A 16,954-nucleotide genomic window follows, 5' to 3' on the forward strand; every position below is an offset into this window, starting at 1 on the left:
TAATCATCCCACAACCTTTAATTAAGCAATATGTGTAAGTAGGCAGCTATTATTGCCTGATTTGTGAGCCACTTCATTACACCGAGCAGTTGGAAGCAGACACATATTCAATACAAATCAAGCTGTCTGGAATATTATCCTGCTTAATGTGAGGACAGTATTGATATTTTATCACTCATGTTCTGATGAGGGACTTCAAACATTTCATTTTCAACCACGCCAGGACAACCAGCACCGAAGAAGCTGCATTTAATTAGAAGTACTGGTGATCAGGCAGGCTGCAAACAGACCATCACTGTGGACGTCCACGTTCTTATTTATCAGATGAACAGGTGATACACAAACGTCTGCTGCGATGGAGACACGGACAGTTGATTAGATGACTCACTGATTACATTATGGTACAAGTTTCACCTCTTTTACTTTGATATCGTTCATCTTGCTATGCAAAACTGGAGCCGCACCCACTTCCTCCTACTGGCTCCACACGATGGCACCCTGGGGGGACAAATCATAGGACGAAACTGTGTGACTTCGGCAAACAGCAGGTAGGAAGGGCGTGGCTGTTGGACGTCTCAGGTGTTTGACATGAGACAAGTTCTGCAGAATGTGTCCTTTCCTCTGGGAGCCTGCACACACACTCGGCAACAGTGTGTGTGTGTGTACGTGCATGTATGTGTGTGTGTGTGTGTGTGTTTGTGTGTGTGTCCAGTGGACATTCCTGCCCTCGGATGCATCTCACTCACTCTTGAAGCGTCTTTTCCGTGTTGGTAACCAGGTGCACTCCTGCACGTGTCTCTGACTGGCAGAGCTCTGACTTGGGGACGCCGCCTTCCTCACGGCGTTGTCACTTCCTTCAATGTCACCAGTGACCTTGAAAAAATAAAAAGTGCATGTTGTAAAGCAGTCATGAAGAAATCTTTGTAAATGTCTAAAAATCTTAAAAAACAGTGTTTTGAGAGCAGCCTGGGGCCGAATGTATCAGGCATATCAAAATACAGGTTCAACCTGGATGAGAGTGACTGAGATTAACACAAGTGCTATTTTCCTTCAGGCCTGCAAGTAATGTTGTCATAAATAGTCTTTTCTGCCTTGGTCCTGCTACTGGGAGTGAACTTGGAGGAGACACAGATATTGAGACTTTATATGACACACTACCTCTGGTCCCAGAGGGGGAACAGCTCACAACGCAGTGCTGGCCTACTTTTGTACAGTTATAAAATAATAATAATAATAATAATAATAATAATAATAATAATAATAATGATGATGATGATGATAATAATAATTATAACTATAATTATAAAAGATTAATACTACCAACTGTGAGCCAGAACACAGATTGGGATATTCTGTAATCTAAATCTTTATTTGGTATAAATGTACGCTACTCTGTGTTCTTTCCACGGCAGCAGGAAGCAGTTGTGCTAAATTAAATGAATTGGCAGCCTCCTGGAGCTGCATGACTTTGATTGAAGAGCAGAAAAATGTGCCACAGTGTGCGTGTTTGGGTTTTTTTAAAATCCAAAACTAGTAGAAACTTGCCAGATAATTACATGGGATGTACTTTGGAGAGGTTCTCCTTCTTAGCAGATATGGCTGCCAGGAAGGCATTAATCTCCTCATGCAACATACAGTAAGTAGCCAAGGACATTCCTCACACATACACACACACACACACACACACACACACACACACACACACACACACACACACACACACACATACACAGAGCGTAGAGAACATTCACTTCCTGTTAAATCATATTCATATTTCTGAGGGCTGCCGATGACCCCATGGCAAATGAAGCGTGGGTCCTCAGCTCCACGCCGGCAAGCAAATGTGCGTGGGGTAATTACAAAAGAGGGGTAGGGGTAGAATTTATGCGCTTTATCAATTAATGTTGCTGCAAGGTGTTTTTCAAAAGGTTAATTCCTTCATATTGTCCACGTGCTGAATTAGGTCATTATTGGCATCATGGGCGGTGGGCTGAGTCATGGCAGGATGAGGAAGGGGAGACTTTGAGGGCATATTAAGATGATAAGATGATAAAAGCGCCCCCTTCTCTGGATTCATCATCTCCGCCACGAGCACTTTGATCTGGCTATTGATTATTATTTTTAAAAAATCTCCAGACTAAATCCAGGCCTAAATATGTAACCGAGGAATAACGTAACCCTTGTGCACACGTGAATCGAAATATAGCTTTAACAGTTTTTATTTATGCCACGTGCCGGAGATGCTTGTCATCAGCGTTTTTTTCTGAGCCATAAATAATTTGCACAGCAAGGTAATATTCAAGCTGGCAGAGCCTTAGTTGTGCATCTTTAATGGAAGTTTTACAGAAGCGGAGCCAGTTTGTGCATATGCTGCAGTCTCCCATATGGAGGAAAGCAGACAAAAGGAGCACAGTTGGTTTGTCCTATCTTTTTAGAAGTCCATCGACAGTTAAATGCTAGCCCCGGAGAAAGGAACGGCACAGGGGGACATAAACCCACTGTGGTTTTAGGAAGGGAGATAATGACTTTGCCTGCATTAATTTCTACATCAGCCATCTTGTTTCTCCAGACAGAGTGTTTATGAGGCCCTCTGTGAAGGTCCGCGGTTATATAGATGCATCTCCCTGCATAATATCAGCCCCGACAGTTGTTGTCAGCAGTGCAGTTTGTGAGATGGCAGCTGTGGAACATCTGTTTATAGGCCACGAGTGTTTGCAAAGCAACACCTCACTTTACCTTTTAATGTCTTTTATTGGAGCTCGCTGATGGGAACATAACTCCAACTTTTTTGGTGTGTTGTTGTGATTCGGCTGGACGATTTTCTGCAACACGGTCAATATTTCAGACACCTGCCGTGGGCAATAACCGGCTCGATGGAAACATATGATGGATCATTAATATTAACTTTCTTTAAACAGAATTCAATATGCAAGTCACTAAAAACATCATTATCATTTTATATTTTACCGCACACCCCCTTGGAACCCCCCCCGACACACACACACACACACACACACACTTATGCGCCATACGTTGGAGGCAATTCATAAAGAGGCAAGAAAAAAAAGGCCTTTCAGTCAACACAAATGAATAATGGCTGAACAAACACCAGAAATATTAAGTTCCTCATGACTCTCACTCTGCTGCAGATCAAACAGGACACACCTCACTGTTCGGTTCCAGAGTCTAACAGTGTCTATAGCTCAGGGCATTTCTTCTAAGAACTGCTTTTTAAGGTGTTCGTTTAAACAAATTTTGGGTGTAAATTTTAGGCTATTATGCAAAGCTTTTGGCCCCTGAAGCTGTGGCCATGTTAGTCTAAGGGAGGAGCAAGTCCCCCCGGGCATCAGTGTCCAGGACACTGCCTGAGAAACAGAGCTCTTAAAGGGAAATGAGCCATCCGTCAATATTTCCTCAGTAAATGGAAACAGACTTCTTAAGTAGCAGGATAAGTCTTTTAACTAATTGAGGTAGAGGATGCAGTCACGGTATTACACTGTTTCTCTACACTCACAAGCAAACTGAAGCTCATGAAACCTACAGTTTCTCTTCTTCTCTATGACTCCCTGTATTTTCAGCCAATAAAACCATCACATAGATTTCTCCCTATTTGGTTTGAAGTGAAGCAAATTCATATTTCTTGGTCCAAATTAATGCTAAAAAAAAAAAATTACGCCCTTATAATGTAACACCATCTCTATAGAGCCAGATTCTGTTCCGATCGATGAATAAGGTAATAAGCCTGGATGGTAAATCCCATAAAGCCACTTTACAATGTCATAAATCAAATAATGGGAGGACATTTTTCATGAGGTCACCGCATCAAACAGAATATTTGTTGCTGTTGTTTTATTCTCAATATTTTAGCTTTTGATTTTCTTGCGCAGATGTCTTCCCTCTCAGAGGAGCTGTCACTTTGGATCAGCAGGCCAGTTTGTACACAGCATCCAATTGCAGTTTGTATATCACTGCAGGAATTATAGAGAGTGACGATAAAATCAAATCAGACCTACGAGTGCCGGGAACCCTTTGGTGATTCACAGCGTTTGCTCTTTTCATAAAACTAGTTCATATATTCAGGGGAGGATTAGTCTGGAATATGGAAAGTGGGGGTCTGAGCTACGAGGCAAAGGGGAATGGCATATTGATACCCTGGTGTTATCGCTCCCCGCTCCCAGCGGGTGAAAGAAGACGCCATCGGCAACTCTCGGAGGTCTCTGCTTGTTATGTTGGAAGGAATGGACAGCAACACCCATGGGACCCAGTGTGAGAAAAAAGAGCAACGGGAAGATAATGCGTGTGAATATGCTTCCCAGGGACAGTCACACCTATCTTTCACTTACGGTGGCCTCTATCAACCCCCCTACACACACACACACACACCCCAAAAGCTAAAAGGAAAGTGTTCTCACAGTGAGGTAGCTTTGAGTGTGAGCATCTGTATTGGTGTCGACGTAGACGATTTGTATATGTAAGACTGGCTTTTTAGATCTGAACATCCCCTCAGACGGTGTAACGCAGTTACACAGACGCTGCCACGCCGTAAGAAAATGCACAGCGCTGTTTATTTATATGAGCGCGCCATCAGTCAAATTATGATGGAGAACCATTAGAAGGCAAGGAGAGCCTCAAAGCTAATTGTTAGCATGTACATCTCCCCCCCACACACACACCCTTCTGACATTCAAACTTCAAATATTAATTTTGTTGGGATGATCCCGGTTTGCTCACGGGCAACTGACAGAATGATTGAGGAAAGGAACGAGTCCTCGCTCGCGCAGCAGTTGTAACAAAGCATTACTTTTAATTAGGCAACAATCTGGGAAGCAGTCTGTCTCTGACCTGCCTGTCTGGCAGCCACTTGGATTAGAAGCAGCACGTAATTAGAATTTGTTGCAAACTCTTTTAGTCTTTCAACCCACATTTCATTTGAATCGTTTCAAACACCACTACATAATGGAATTTTTTGCATCTATATCTAGTGCAACAGTCGTGGGGTCATGTGCTGTTTATTTATTTAGGTCTGTATTTCTTTATCCATTGACTTGGCTTTCTTGTAAGAAGAAGCTCCAGACACAGGACCTGATTGGTTTCTCAGGGCAAATCTTGTCATTTTGTGTTTGAAGAGCAGGTAAAAGAAAAAAAAAAGAAATTACCCGAGGAGAAAAAATAGAAATCTGTAAATGTTATTCACCCTTTCAGACCACAAAGCTGTACTGTTGTCTTCCTATTTCTCTACAGGCAAAATAAGGAACCAGTTTTGGCATTAGTTTCTTTTTTTTCTGCGTTTCACTTGGGAGGGAGGAGAGACTTAGAAAATGGGAAGTGTTTTCTCAACCCCCAGCCTATCTCTCTGTTTACTCCATGATAATTCCTTAAACCATTTAAAGAGGACGATGTTGGAATATTCTCCCCTTCGTTTTTGTCGGTTTAACTGAAATATAACATGTTTATTTACATCCTACCTCAATGATAGCGCCGTCTGGCTGTCGAATAAACTGCCTGTATCGCTGTTTCAGCCCACTCAGGTACAGGGTGTAGACTGCCACACGGGTGCTTATCTCTCCTGCTGATAATGGTCCTCCACCTCTCTGGTGGTCACCGGGGTCTGGAGGGCCCACCGAGGGCTCCTCTTGTGTCCAGACGTGGTCATGGACCGCCACCTGATGTGGGTCAGCACAAAACAATCTCATCTTTTTGACAAAATACCAGCAAAATACCATCCTTTGTTTGTGTGCCCAGCGCACATTCATTTTCTAAAAGGGATTTCAACTCTACTAAAATAAATGAAACTGTTGATTTTGATTTGTTGTATGTTTTTGTGTTGTTCTTTTCTAGGGACATTCAGATGTGTTTATGCTGCATCAATTGATTTTGTATCCTTTAATTACATGAAGCTGCAGCCATCGACGCACCCACTCATCCACTGGATGAGTCCTGTGGGACCTGAGCTGGGGCAGGTAAAGAGGCAGGTTGTGTTTGTGATCATGCACACGTGTGTATTACTCTGGCTACGGGTTGCTTGTGACACTGTCTATGCGTGTGTACGTGCGTGTGTGTGCGTGTATGTGTGTGTTGCAGGCAGGCACACCTGCAATGCCATGCCCCGTTGTGTCAGGGTTAGACACGTGGCGCAATCGGAGCGTGTAACATGTTTTATAGGTCATGTAACTCGAAGTCATCCATGTGTGAAGATCATGGAAGCTCACAGCCGACACCACAGCCGACAGTGTTGGCTAGCAAAGACTTTGTCTGTCTGTCTGATTGCTGCACACATCATCATAAACGCTCATTGTCATTATTTCTATCATATTTAAGAAGAATAATACCATAATATTTTTTAACATGTATGTACTACTGTATGTACTACAGTCATGGAATATAGGTAATGCTCCTACTAATATTTTCCTGTTTATGCTCCAGAACAGAGACAATGACAAGAAGAAGGAAGATTTTCTAATTACTGTAGGTGACCTCTAATTACGGTTGCTTTCAAATATAGCTGAAAACAGATGCATTTGTTCAGGAGGGCAGGGTCAAACTCGGAAGGGCTTTCATTTTGTTCGTGCCCACATTTATAAATGCTTAGTCAAACATGAGGCCGGACGCTCGGCAGGGGAAAGAGGCACATTACCTCTCTAGTAAGGAGAGACGCTGCAAAATCTCCGAACCTCCCATGCCAAAATGTCAAAGAGCTGCAAAGTTCATCATAATGAAAATGTGTCTGTGTTCAGCGTGTGAACGGAGGAGCACGCAGCTCCTCAATGCTAATTAAGAGGCTCATTAGTGAAATCAGCCCAACTGCTGCCTGCCTCTAGCTTGGCCTCAGCCCACATTGAGGGGAAAGTGATTACCCGAATTCCTTAAGTAATCAGCACCTCTGCTAGGCAGCAATCAGTCTGTGTGGACAGTGTGTGTATGTTGATTTGCTGGCTTTTATTTTTTTGGATGAAACACAAGCTGTGTGCAGAAAAAAAAAAAAAAAAACCCTCTCCACGGCTTATTTAAAGTCGCTAACAGAGTATAGGAACATCCTTCGCTGTTATTCCCAGAACGTGTATCTAGAGCATGGATGGGCTATGTCCCAAGATTCTATAAGTCAAGTCTTGTATACTGATAGAAATGTCACCTTGGTTAAATGCACTTGCTCATAGGATTTGTCCTACTGTTAGCTATGCTACCATTCTATGCATATTATAATGTGAAATCCAGTTAGCAAGACTAGACAAAAGCACAAAAAGGTGTTTGTTTCTTTGGGTTAGGGTGATGCCATTTCATGCAACGCACCACGGTTCTCAGGATGGATCATTGCTACAACACAAAATGGAAGCAGCTTTAGCAGCCTGTCTGCTGCACAATTCTCTGTTCTGGTTTGTTCTGTGATGGTGGTATCCTGGCTTCTAGCCCTAGCTTGAGTGCTCTCTCCACTCACCATTGTTCCATTTGATAGCACTAAGTGATTGATTTAGGTTCAATGCCTGCATGCAGCAGGCAGGCCGGCTGTGGGTTAAGCAGATAGCATTCAAGTGGGCTAACCCAATTCAGACCCAATCAAGGCAGGATTTATTGTTGGGGTCTGTATTTAGAAATCTGATAGAGTCTACATCAGTCCCTTGACTTGCATCAAGAGAGATGGGCCTTATTTATTTTAAGAGAGGACTATAAAGAGCAAACCATGTTTTCCAGCGGGGACATAAATTTCGGGATTTGTAGACATTACCGCAAATGAACAGACAGAATTGAAGAGACGGACAAGGGCACAGGAAGTGGGGAAAGTACAGCTCCAGACGGGGCTTCATGAAAACGCACTTTCCCATCTTCTGTATCTCAGTGTCAGCGCTTTAATTTCAGGCAATGTAAAAAAAAGGTCACTACCTTCTATTGAACGTAATACGATCATATATAAAAAAAGGGGGAAATGTCTGGTAAGAGATGTTAGTTTTTTGGGAGAAAACAATAACAATAAAAAGGTTTCAGTGCTCCACATTCTAAAAGGAATCATTTTGTTAATATTGAGGAAGTCACCCCTATTCTTTTTTATTTGAATGTGAGATGATAACTAAATTAGGGGAGGTGATTAATGGAATTAAATATTATTAACCTCATCCTCTACTTTATGTTCACATTTGTGTTACATGTGTGTAACTAAGTATTTGTGAGTGAGGAAAGGAGGAAGGATGGGTAAAGAGGTCTCTCCTCCTGGATAACGTTGGATCCAGACTAGGGCGCCATCACTCCCATGCATACATGCCACCTTTGTCATGTCTCCCTTCATTCCCTCTGTCTAATTTTACCTTTCATTGGCTTGTTCCCATGGACTAATTCAATCATTCTCTTCTTCCTCTCCGCCTTGTTCTCTCATGCTCGCTTCCCCTTCTATTGGTTCCCTTCTCTTCCTGTTGGTTCAGGTTCTCTCAACCCCATTTGTAATGCGCTCAGAAGTACCTCTGTGAAGCTGCACCTCCAGATGAATTCTCTTTAAAGACATAAGCCCTTTCCCCTTTTGACCATCACCCCACTTCCCTCACACACGGGAGGACCTGGTTTTTCTTTTGCTACTGCTGTGAACACAGAGGTGAGCAGTTCCTAGTTCTGTCCCGCTTGGCTTTAATTTTCAGTGGGAAAATAATTAGAATCTCACTTTTGTGAAGAGTGGAGTGAAAATGTAAACAATGCTTCCCTGCGGGCGGGTGCTTCATCACTTTGACAGACGCATTTGAATTTGCCTGGGTGGCGGACAGACTTGGTTATTTATGTGTCAGTCGCACATGGAAGACCCGGCTGTGGTTCCGACTACAGCTGGGAGATGAAGAAGCCTAGAGGGTGGGGGTGCAGAGGTTGGTGCTGGGTGGCCAACGTGGTCTCCCTGCCATTTTCTCACAAAATGACCCCTGTTGAGGTGCAGACTCAGACTTCATGAGACAGCTATTGCACCCCTCTATTGGCTCGTTGTTATTTATACTTTTCCAAAGATCCAGCTTTCATTCAACATGAATCAGAGAAACACTGACCTTAAGTTTGCATTAGTCACTAAAACAGGGCTTCTGCATCTCACCTGTCCCACATCATCTTCCACTCACTTACCTGGCTCAAACTTTGGTCACATGACTTGTCTGAACAAAGAATGCACTTTTTTTATGGCTGATTCCTGAGTGATGAAGAAAAACACCTTTTTTTGTATCAGCAAAGTACACTTATGGAGTTAGAGGAATACTAAAAGGCCAAATACATTTTTGTTCTTTGTTGTTGTTATAGTCTTCTATCACTTGTCCTTTTCATTGCAGACCTTTTTTGCATTTTTTAACACCTCAAAAATAAAAAAAGGCACAAAACAGCTGACCAAACAGAGCAGGAGTTTCTTGATTATTGCTAAAGAATAAAGGTAGACGAATGGTTGCTTCTTTTGTCCACAGATCCTCAGCTCCACACAATAAGGCACATGCGCGGCAACACTCACTGCCATGCTAACACTCTCTACACACATACACACACACACGAGCAGACAAAGCTTCACACAGTGAGGCAACGCATGTGTGCATCTCTGAGGCCTGCGGGCACATGGGGCTAGGCAGCAGGGTATTGGGGGAGGGATAGAAGTGAAGGAACAAGAGGGTTCAGAGATGGGAGGAGGCAGAGGAGAAAAAGGGGTGAGGAGTCTGTACTGCACAGAGGTTCTTTAAACTATAGGAGGTCAGTCGCTTTACTCTGGTACTGCTGCCCTATCTATCAATACTGGACTCCTCTCAAAGTGCCGGGTTCATGCCACAGATTGTGTGTTGGCATGCAAACATATGTGCCAGCTCCAGTTTGTGAACAGGCACACCAACATATATACGCCCCCTGAACTCACATGCTGTTGCAATGATTTAGAAAACTAGACGCACAGACTGTGGTGGAAATGCACAACTCAGAGGCTGCTGTGCACAAATGCACATGCTCATTCACAGATTTGAAGGCATCCGCATAAGCACACATATACACAAAGCCAAGGCAGGCTACAAAACACTGCACATGGCTCTGAACAGACCAAATCATAAAGCATAAAAGCCCGACGACATACATGCATGGATAAGCCAAGCAATGTCAACCATTAGGATAGAAATAGATATGCTATTATTATAAATCTGGCCAATATGTCGAAGGTCGGCGGATATAATTAGAGCAGCTTGAAAATGGCACGGATGCACACTGTCTGCATTGGGGCGTGATTTGGCTGAAGCAAAGGTCTGTGTCTGGTTAAACGCACCACTGGACGAGACAGGCAGGCCATTTGCATGTAGTGGTGCACACATAACCCCAAACATATGCACAAAATAGCCACTACGGTAGAGTAGCTTTATCCCATCAAAGTGTGTGAAGCAAAGATCATGTCTATAAATATGCCAACGTGAGTGAACACATTTTTAGTGCAAAAACACACTATTTCAAGAAAGTAGCACACATCGAATTGGACTTCGAGTAAAGGTAAACAAGAAACAGTCAGAATAAAGTGACGTTAAAAAGAGATTAACCAGGAAGATAGTATCTGTATGTGCCCGAGATAATCCAGAAAATAAGATATGCATAATTTACTGTTACTAATCTCCTTAGTAGAAAATAAAGCCGTCTCTCAGCCTACAGTAAACAACCCAGATCTTCAAATTTTAGACTTCGTCACCCTAAACAGGTCATTTTTTTATGGTTTGCGTCTTGAAGCTTAAGTGCAACTTTATTCCCTGCCTCAATATTGACCCCTGAAATCAGACTCGACGTATTAAATTCATGAATGCATTTAAAGTCGACACACTGATGAAAGTATTGCAAAAACAACAAATGATTAATCAGGTTTTTCAAACGTAAGGGAGCGGACCCAGGTACTTTCCAAACGCATCCAGCATCTGTGGTGAGTCTGTGTGTATGTCCACGTGAAAATGTGTTTCCTCACGTCACATGCATTTTACTACGTTGTGTTCACTTTTAAAAATGTGGGGCGACCGGGATTCATATTAAGATGCTGCAGACAGATGCCAAAGTTGAGGGTTGCCTTTGATATCTGGAAATTTGACTTTGGAGTGGCTTCAAACTAATCAGGCCTTGGAGGCTGAAGGTGATAAGTTTCCAAGTGAGTAACCAGAATAGGGGAGCTGGGAGGACACACGTGCAGATAATTCCCCTCACATAGTTACTATTCCTGTGCACATACATACACTTTGCTGCCCTCTTTAAGGATGTGGCTATAATCCTGTAAAAAAAACAAAAAAACAAACTCGACACCTGTCGCCATCGCCAGACCTCCTGCTCCCCCTCTGGGCCGCAGGCAAAGACCAAGGTCAACTTCTTGAAAGAAAGGGAAGCGACAGTGCAGGAAAGAAGTGACTAACCAACAGAGCGTCGCAAAGAATCACATCCCTCAAGTTTAAGCTGTAAAACCACATATGCCTCATCTCCGTCTTCTCTAGAAAATGGATCGGCATATGTGGGAAGTGCTTCATGGGCCTCGAATTCCACTTCCATCACCTGGTGCTGGTCTACACGTGCAGCATTCGTCACCCCCTCAACTTTCAGTGGCGCTTTGGTTGGTTTGGAACTGACTTTGGGCTTAAAATAAGCACTCCTCATGTTTGCTTTGAATGTGCTGTGGAGTTCATCTGTTTTGTACTCTTCAGGAGCCCAATTTGTTGCCTTCTGTTTCATATTATGGGATGGCAGTGGAGCCCAGTTTAAAGGTCTGATTGAAGATTTTAAGAAGGGGAGGATGGAAAGCGGTGAAAACCTGGCATTCATCTAAATTCTTCCAGTTGGATGTTTTCACAGCTGATGAGCGAAGCTTTTTATTATGAAGAAATTAAAGTCAAAATGTGTCAGAAACAATCTGAAGCACACAAAGTTTTGACGTAATCTCCAAGAATCATAGTGTGATCCTTTTGTGCGACATGGATCCTCTAGCAGCTGCTAAAGGCATCCTTCTTTTGACTCTTTTTCAGTCTCTCTTTTTCCTCTGATGGTAAAGCCTGCTCAGGCCCAGGCTTGGGGAGATAATGACATCCTCTGCCTGGATTAATTGTGAGGGACACATTAAACAATACAGCTGACACTCCCTGTAATTAAACGATTCACACCAACCAGTTCATACAGGAAGATTTTCTCTTTCCTCTTTTTCTCTACTGCTGGAAATGAGGAACTGGGATAAGCTCATACAGTCAAGTGGCCTGGTCTCAATCTTTTGGTGCTGCCCCAGATAAAGGTCGGCATGAAACACGGTGAATTTTAAAATAATCCAGAATTTAACCCCTAACCGTTGCATCAACCACATTCTAAAGGCTCTTTTCTGGGCCTCCCACAGCTCCCTACAGCTCTACGATGGAGACTCAGACAGGCAAAAGTGGACCAGAGATAGATTTTTTTTTTCTTGAATGCCTCTATCAGATTATATCATGTTAAACTCTCCGGTCGGCAAGTTGCTTTTTTAAAAGTCACATCACCAAATTATGTGAGAATCAAATAGGTGGGTGTTTTGATTTCTCTTCCTCTCTCTGCTCTTCTTTGTAAACCGCTGCACAGCGCTTTCACACATTACTGCCCAGCACAGTCCGTGACCTTTTCAGGAACACAGGCATGTACCCTTTGCAGTCATGTCTCATATTGAGCTCCCTAATGCTCTGACTCTGGACGTTGTGCTTGCTGCTGCATTGCTCCTGTCCTTGCCTGCCTGCTATCGCCTGGGGCCATCGGGGCCCTCAGCGCTGTCCACTAAATAAACCCCCATCCGCTGTAATTGAAGAAGCCACTCTAATGTGACATGCACATGCACATGCACCAAGAGGTTTGCATGCATGCACCTACACTTACAACTGCACACACACAGCCGCAGCAGTGTACCAAAGTACATTTTGCAGTAAGAAGATGATTTCACACATGTGCATGGTGACCACATTTCTTATTTGGAAGGGGTCAATGGTGGGTCAGAGGACACTGACCTCTTGCTGAGACACACATCCCCCACACAACACACACACAGACACACAAACACACACACACAGATCCTGGACCTTCCTTCTGACTCTAAACGACCTCTCTGTTCGACTAATGCACTCAGCTCCTCTTTTCCCTTGCTGGTGTTCCTGTGTTACTGTTGTGGGTTTCTGTTGTGGAGCTGAGGGTTCTATTGTTGGGTGACTGACAGTTCCTGTGTGTCCAGTCACAGTCTGCTGCTCCCTCTGTCTGCCTCACTCTTCTTCCTTTACTTTAGTTAGGTTGGTGTGGCAGGTGTACAATCCAAACTGTTGAATAAATCACAGCAAAGAGCCAGAAACAAGTGGATGGACAGATGCAGGATGGCTAGATAGCTAGATAGCTAGATAGATAGATAGATAGATAGATAGATAGATAGATAGATAGATAGATAGATAGATAGATAGATAGATAGATAGATAGATAGATAGATAGATAGATAACATTAAGACTGTGTTTTCTTTTTGAAACAAAGTAATTGAGAGCAGTAAAAAGTGGTATCATCAACTGCTGCTGTAGGTCAAAATGGTGATCATATTTTATATGATTAATAACCAGCCTCCCAGAAATGAGAAGTTATCATTCACAGTCCGATCCGTGGTGTTTCATTCTCAGCAGGTTTACTCGTTACCAACCATGTGGCTGTTTCAAAGCACCTCAGGTGTTCCCAAATTCATTACCTCGACATACGGAGACAGAGGGACAAAGGTACGTAAACGTTGCGAAAACATCTCCGGGGCTGCGGCACAAACCCATTCTTATTCCTCTTCCTCCACCGTCTTTTAATCTCTCCCTCGTTCCTTCAATTATCACAATAGCGTCACCACCGGTGGGGAAGTTCCCTCATGGTGAATTACTAGAAAAAGGGCTTTGGTGCCACTCTCCTTTTTCACTGTCAAGGCGGTGACTCTGACAAAGCAGTTTGCATACCTGCTTAAGTATTACAGAAATGAACACCTCCCTTCCAGGTACAATAATCAACGGGGTGACAGGAGACAATTAATTTAAGTCCATCTGCATCACTGCCTTTACATAATTAATGGAGCTCATTACTGAAACTCTGCTATGATGTGGAGGTTGCTAACACTTAGCAATAATCAAAAAGTTGACTTGTTTATTCCCATTATGGAAGGACTTCACCTTAAACCAGAACTTCAGTTTGAAAATGAAAAGGTTGAGTTAGGGTTAAGTTAATGCTCTCCCCCTCAGCTGTTCTCCACAACACTTGGGGTTAAAGATCGGGAATTCTGATTCATTCTATCCTTTCTGAGGTGGAATTAGAGAGCGGGCAGCTGGAATCATGACTCACTCACCCGCAGATGCTACGGCTGACATCTTTACCTGTTTAAACATCGGAGCTGCTGGAGTGATCATATGGGCTCAGAGAATTCTACAACACAGTTAATTGGTGCCAAAGTAAAAATTAGACGAGGTTTTATGTCTGACTTGTGAAAATTACAAGCTTGACAATGATGGGCCATTTGTGAGTTGGTTATTTAAGGTGGACTGTTCTTCCGCAGCGTCAGTGCTGGAGGGAATTTACAGCACCACAGTCATCGTACTGACTTCTAAGTCACCTCCCATCACAACAAAGTGTCCAAACCTTTTGTGATTAGCATTTTGCATTTAGTTGTGCTGATTTGTCTTCCTCACTTTCAGGTGTTCAGTCAGGATTCTGTGTTCAAACTGCAGCTAATAGTTTGTTGTCTAGATTAAAGATCAGTGTCCCTGAAACTGGTCTACATTCCTGGGTCACCCAGCTACCAGAGGGTCGGGTTACCTGCTCAGTTCCTGCTGACTCTTCACTACACACTGCACTCAGCTTCTGGATTACTCACGTTTCTTGCAAAAAAAAAAGATCTCTAGATCTGCTGATATGACAATGCTGTCTTTAAGACCTCGGAAGAACTGCACAGTAAAGCATACAACTGTTATCAAATTAGACTCAAACAAATACACTGTAATTAGTCACCTCCTATCAGATTTGCTGTAATATCATATCTTTTAATGACAATGCAGTCCTTCTTTATGTTTCTGACTGCAGCAGCTTCTCTTCCTGCCTTGTTTTCCCCTCATGCCTCGCCTCTCTCACCTAAGAAGGACTCGTGGCCCACTGTTATTAAAATTATGCCCTTGCCTCTGATATTAATTGGCTCTGTAATAAGGAATGCATCAGACTCACTATTTAATTGCGAGGGCACATTTGGAATACAGTTTCTGAAATGTATTTTTAATGAAAAACACTACATCCTGACCTAATCATATCAACCTTATTCTATCTAATTAGAGATGCAAAAAAAATCATTAGAGTTGCAAAATATTAGTTTCGGCTCTGTCGGGCTGCTCCTTTGCCTGCCTTCATGAATATATTTTTTTCCCCAGTCTATGATAAATTGTTAATGAGGGAAAATGACAAAAAAAATTTGCATGTAGGCAAATTAGTCTAATAGGGATATGTCTTTGCTGAGTTAGGAAAGTGACCCTTTTAACGGGAGAAAGTGTAACAATAATTATAAAATAATGGCGAGGCCCATCTTATTTTGATGAAAAATGGTTGGCTTGAACACTGTAACAACCATAAAAAGCAATAACCCTAAATTATCATCACACTGCTGGAGAATGTGTTAATGTCTCAGCATTCTATCTGTTTAAAGAGAGCAAATTAGGCAGCATGTGAGTGTTGCTGTGGAAGGAGATGGGCAGTTGTTCAAGGATGCTTCCACAGTGCCACCATGACAAGAGGCCATCAGGAACTAAATGAAGCATTTTCTTAATCACAAACTTGAGGGGTGTAATTCCTTTTAAAGTCTCTCAACACCAGGAAGTTCAATTTTCTCCCAATAAAATGTATTATCATCCCATTAACAGGAGTCACCTCTCCGAGACTGTGTTGCAGTTCATTAAGGCTTTGGAGGAAAAGAGCACTCCCAGTGTTGAAATACCTTCAGATGAGTGTAGGTAGAGACACAAGTAGCTCGTCTCATCTGTTTAGACCAAGTGCTGCGTTGGCTTTATAACTGCTGGCTCAGTTAACCATGTTTAAAGCTAAATATTACGCTTTTGCTTCATTTTGCAAATTGTTGACCTCAGTTTCATAATTCCCACCATTATTTCCTTTATTAAGATTATTATTATTATATTATTATTATTATTATTATTATTATTATTATTATTATTATTATTATTAGTAGTAGTAGTAGTAGTAGTAGTAGTAGTAGTAGTAGTAGTAGTAGTAGTAGTAGTAGTAGTAGTAGTAGAATTTTCAATGTCACTGCTAACATTGAGTAATTAGCCGTATTTCCATTTGCCTATTAAAACAAAATGGCATAGAGTCGCATCTCGTGGTGAACTACATCAGTTCATGGTTCCATTTCAGACTTTTCCAGCTGTGTGAGCTTGTGCAGGAAAAGATCACAGAAGTTAATGAACACAGAGAACATGGAATAATGTGTACCACTAAGAAATCCCACAGAATAAATTAAAAAGGGCTGCAGTTGGTTGGTGCTCTTCCATTTCCCTTATCTCAACAAGTCACATTTTCAATCACTATGCTAAGATTTTAAATCAGGTCTAGACTCTAATTCACTGCCCTTCCCGGTGTCATCGCTGGTACACCTTCACTGGCTTGTCAAACATGCCACAGCTTCTCCCCAGCATTAGTAATTTCATGGGGACATGTGTCTTTGCATAGCAGAATTCTGCAATCTCCACTGTGTATTACGAGAGTGTTTGCTGTGGTATTTGCAGCTATGGTGTGTGTGTTGATGATGCAGTGCTTCTTTATGTTTCCAAAATATCTTTGGAAATTGAAAGCCCGCAGCAAATTTTTATTTTGGTAATTACGCCTGTGTGTAAGTACCTTTGAGATTAATTTACTACCTTGTCAAATTTAATGCAATGATTAAAATGAACTTAGTTTTTACGTTCTGTTAGGTGTCATTACTTTACTTAAGCTACAGTTGGC

General features: G+C 42.4%; 1 long non-coding RNA gene across 1 annotated transcript; it reads right to left on the reverse strand.

Moving 5' to 3' along the window:
• Positions 1 to 232: 232 nt before the first annotated feature.
• Positions 233 to 5,659, reverse strand: LOC130514175 (uncharacterized). Its single transcript, XR_008946944.1, has 4 exons — positions 5,466 to 5,659; positions 747 to 873; positions 424 to 498; positions 233 to 350 (listed from the first exon to the last, which is right to left on the reverse strand). It is a non-coding gene; the product is annotated as an uncharacterized LOC130514175 (long non-coding RNA).
• Between the last annotated feature and the right edge of the window lie 11,295 nt (positions 5,660 to 16,954).

This window comes from Takifugu flavidus, chromosome 17 (assembly GCF_003711565.1).
Source record: "Takifugu flavidus isolate HTHZ2018 chromosome 17, ASM371156v2, whole genome shotgun sequence".
Taxonomy (NCBI): Eukaryota; Metazoa; Chordata; class Actinopteri; order Tetraodontiformes; family Tetraodontidae; genus Takifugu; species Takifugu flavidus.